Consider the following 4,645-nt stretch of genomic DNA (forward strand, 5'->3'; position numbering starts at 1 on the left):
GGAAAGGGTGCTCAGGCCTTGGCAGGGGCTGCCCAGGGAGCTTTGGAGTGCCCATCCCTGGAGATGCCCAAGGAATTCCTGGAGGTGGCACTCAGAGCTCTGGGCTGGGGACAAGGGGGGGGATTGGGCACAGCTGGGACTCCATGGGCTGGGAGGGCTTTTCCAACCTCAGTAATTCCAGGATTCTGTGGGACAAAGTGAGGCAGTGACAGGGGATTTATTTTCCTGCTGGCCTTGGACACCTCAGGATCAAACATTGCACATTTGTGTCCATGGGTCAGGGCAGGGACAGCTGGAATAACACCCAGCATTTCCCTGTGATCCCTGAGAATTCCCTGCCAGCCGTGGATAAGGATTTCTGCTTAACAGGGGGAGTGAAAAGTGGATGAATGGAATTAAGGATCCCACATGGATATGTGACCACAGGGTTTGAAATGGATACAGAAAGGAAGTTATTTGAGAGAGAAAAGCAATTCAGAGCTTCCTGCCAGGCAACACTTGTTCCCAGGGCTCATCCCACTGTTTCCCAAGATCAAAGGATCATCAGTGCAACAAACTGGCGAGAGGCTTTTAAACTTAAAAGAAAAACCTTCCTTGATCCCAAGAACAGCAAAAGTCCACTTTGCTCCTCGGGTTTGGCCACAACAACCTTGGGACTTTTGGGAAAGAATTTCATCCTGAGCAGGGTGAGCCAAAAAATAAAAGGAATTATTTGGTTTCCAGCTGATTGTGGGATAATCTGGCGGTCAACAATTCTTCTGGGAGAAACAGCAGAATGATACTAAATTTGAGTATCCATTTCTTTAAAAAAAGCCTAGAATCCCTCCAGGGACAGCAGAACCAAGAATATTTCATTTTGAAAGAAAATTACTAGAAAAACTGAGTCAGGAGCAGTTTTCTGTTTTGAGATCTTTGGAATAAGTTTTTTATAACAAAATTTTGTGGGGGTTTGTGGGGGTTTTTTATAATACACACATTTTACTGATACAGCAAGTTCCAATTTGTCTCTTCCTGGCCCCAATTTGACGTTTTTTCTGAATATTCCTCTTTGAGGAATTTGCATTTTTCAGATGTCGTTCTAATTAAGGATGAAAATGAACCTCAAGGTCTTGAGAAAACGGAGCCTCCTCCCTCTGTGTCTGATCTCTGCTGGGTGCCAGCGCAGCACCTGGAATGAGCCCTGGTCAGCAGGGTCCTTCCTGGGGAATTTTATCATGGGATTCACAGGACCTGACAGAAAAGTTCAGCATTTCAGCCACCAGGCTGGGAAGGGAATTCTGGGTATGACCAGGAAATACAAAGGAAAACATTAGACTGGGACTGGAACTTGTGCCAGCAGAATCAGCTTTTGTGGCTCACCAGGAATTCAGAGGAACACCAGGAAATTCAGGGAAATTCACCCACAGGGTCTGTGAGCTCTGCAGGGTCATGGATTCACGTGGGAAGTTCTGTGGTTTGGATCTCATGGGATAAACTGGGCATCCCTCGGGGCCTCTGGATGTTCCCAGCACAGAGAGTTGTGGATGCAGCACCTTCCCGCCCAGCCTGTCCCTGAATCCCTGTTTTAGGGTGTCCAAAGCACAGTGACCCCACAAAAGCTCATCCATGAGGATGAGACCCCTTTAGCCCCACTCCCATCCTTAGGGAGCACCTTTTCTCCCCCAGATCCCCTTTTCCCAGTTCCCTGCATGCAGCTGGATGTGACCCTGCAGCCTGGATCCCTTCTTCAGCCCCGAGCTGCTTTGAAACCCCATCAGATGCTTCCGCTCCTCTCTCTGTGTTTGGTTTTCCTGCTCCTCTCCTCCTTTAATGAATCCCTCAAAGCAGAAGGTTTCCAAGCCCTGTCTCCCTTTCAAGAGCCTCTCTCTGATCTACCAGAGACTTTTCTCTCATCTGAGGAGTGCACAAAGAGACTTCACTGCTTGCAGAGGAACAGAGGTGCCCAGGAAATGCTCTCCCTGCAGGGCTTTAATCCGTGCCCACAGCAGGGAGGAGAGGTTGTGTTTACTGTTGTTTGGGGCTGTCCTGTTTCTCTGCCTTAGATCTGGGAAATCTGGAATTCTGGGCGTCCATCCGTGTTCCGTCCAAACTCTTTCTGGAAGAAGGGAAGAATCTGTCAGTCGTGGCTGCAATCCCAGAGGAGCCCTTAACTCCAGGGCAGCAGAGGAAAGTGGCTTCTGCATTGCCATTTCCTCCTCTGCATCATCCCCCAGCCTGAAATAATCAGGAGCATCCTGGGATGAGAGGATCCAGCCAGGAAAGCAAAATCCCTGTGCCTCCTTCCTCCGTGTCCCGCTGACTGCAGGGACCTGGATTTCCTCCTGGGCTTGGGGTCGGCCTTCTCCCACCTCTCAGCACCTGCCCCACGAGGTGGAACTTGGGACAAGTCCCAGCTGCTCTCTGGTGCTGGCATGGCCAAAGGATGTTCCCTTTCTTCCCACTCTGGTCTGTCCTTGCGGCCACAGGATCAGTGCATGGATGTGCCTTCCCTCCGTGTCCTCAGGTGAGCCCAGGCAGGGATCCAAGCCCTACAGGTGCTCCTGGAACCTGACTCAAATCCTTTTTTCACCTTCACAACTTCTCACCTCCAGGAGCTGCCAGAGGCTCTTTCCTTCTTTGTCCAAGGGTGCAGATCTGCAGGAATTCCCCGTGGCGGCCAAGTGGCTTCCACCACCCACTGCAAGGAAGTGGGAAGTAAATTCCAAGTGCCACTGAAGCCTATCCCAAGCTGTCCCCTCGGTGAGAGACTCTCATCCTGTCCCAGGCTGTCCCCTCAGTGACAGACTCTCATCCTGTCCCCTCGGTGACACTCTCAGCCTGTCCCAGGCTGTCCCCTCGGTGACTCTCCCTGGACTCAGCTCTCCCCAACCCCGGTAACCACCCGGGTGGGCATCCCTGGCACATCCCTGCAATGACTCTGCCAGATCCTGGTGGCAGGGAGAGTTTTCCTCCTCTCACCCAGGGATAAATTAATCCTTAAAGCATCTGCAGATGCTTTATTTGTGCAGTAATAGGATTAGCAGGGAATACCCGAGGGAGGATGCTCCGGGAAGGGAACAATTGTGTTCTTTCAGAGAATATTTACATCTCCTTGCTTTGGTGTGTGCATCTCCAGCCAGAGCAGGGGAGGATCCGAAGCACCCTGAGATAATCTGGCTGGAGGAAGCCCTGCTGACGTGGCTTATCAAAGCCATTGTGTGGCTTGTGGCCTGCAGTGATGTCACTGCTCCTTTTGACCCCCTGTCCCTCTGATGAGCTCCAGACAGCGCTGGCAGGGGCTGGGCCCTCTGCTGTACTTCGATTCCTCCCTCAGGACCCATTTTGGCAGGATTTTTGTGGCGTGGGCATTCCAAGCTCTGCCAAGGGCCTCAGGATCCCACACTGCAGCTGCCCCAGTGTCCCCACTGCCTTTCCTAGAAATCATCCGGTGTGTCTGTGATGGCACACAGGGAATTTGTCTTTTAGTGAGAGAAAACTCTCAATATTTCATTGTGGATGGGGCAGCAACTGCTTCACCCGAAGCTCTCACTGCTTTCTGAGCAATGCAGGCAGCTTCTGCTGGCTTTGGGACAGACCATGAGCTGATTTTCCCCCAGTGGAGTTTCAGCTCCAGTAAAAATCTGCAGCACAATTCCCATCCAGGTCGTGGCTCCTCTCCGGACAGCCATGGCAGGAGCTGGGCACAGGCTCAGACCTCGGGTGCCTCCAGGCCTTTCTCTGCTCAGAAAGCTCCTTAACACACCAAAATCCTGGGAATGAGAGGGTTGGGAAGTGAGCTTTGGATCAGTGACCTCATATTCAGGTGCAGACTGACACTGCTGGCATGGTCTTGTACAAAAACAAACAAACCCCACAGCAGTGGAAGCTACAGATTCATTTGTGACTTTTTTTTTTGCACTTCAAAAGCATGAATTGAACTATTTTGGGTGCATAAATTGGGAGGGCGAAGATGAGGATGACTCCTGCAATTTGTGTTAATTTAATATTGGTTCCTTTCAGCCCAGAGGAGCAAGGAGGTCACACTGCAGGATGTTACCAGGAGGAGCTGGTAACACATTCCAGCGTGTCTGGGAAGATTTTGCCTCACCCCTTTCCCTGCAGGAGCTGCAGGAGGTAGGTCAGGAGGCTGAATTCCTGCAAGGATCAAGGGCAGGGTGGATTCAGCTCCTTGTCCCAGACCTGACATCTGCAAGGGCTGGAGGGACAGGATCCAGGGAATGGCTTCCCAGTGCCAGAGGGCAGGGCTGGGTGCGAGATTAGGAATTGGGAATTGCTGGCTGGGAGGGTGGGGAGGGGCTGGGCTGGAATTGCCAGAGCAGCTGGGGCTGCCCCTGGATCCCTGGCAGTGCCCAAGGCCAGGCTGGACATTGGGGCTGGGAGCAGCCTGGGACAGTGGGAGGTGTCCCTGCCATGGCAGGGCTGGCACTGGGTGGGCTTTGAGGTTCCTTCCACCCCAAACCATTCCATGATTTTACAGCCTCGTGCTTTGGTTTTAGTACCAGATTTTTGCTCAGCATTCCCCACATGTTGGCTGTGTTGCTGTCGGGGCTGCTCCTCCCCACCAACAGATTTCCATTTGTTGATCTCCTACTCCTCTGCACCATTTTTCTGTGGAGGGGATCCCAGCAGGCAGAGGGTGGATGGT

General features: G+C 52.1%; 1 long non-coding RNA gene across 1 annotated transcript in view; it reads left to right on the plus strand.

The window, feature by feature from the left end:
• LOC108447790 overlaps positions 1–4,645 on the plus strand; it is a 9,394-nt gene that overhangs the window by 3,928 nt on the left and 821 nt on the right. Inside the window, exon 2 of the long non-coding RNA XR_001863475.1 lies at positions 4,000–4,113. This is a non-coding gene — a long non-coding RNA (uncharacterized LOC108447790). The remainder of the gene's footprint in view (positions 1–3,999; positions 4,114–4,645) is intronic.

The sequence above is a fragment of the Corvus brachyrhynchos genome, unplaced genomic scaffold (genome assembly GCF_000691975.1).
Source record: "Corvus brachyrhynchos isolate BGI_N302 unplaced genomic scaffold, ASM69197v1 scaffold245, whole genome shotgun sequence".
Taxonomy (NCBI): domain Eukaryota; kingdom Metazoa; phylum Chordata; class Aves; order Passeriformes; family Corvidae; genus Corvus; species Corvus brachyrhynchos.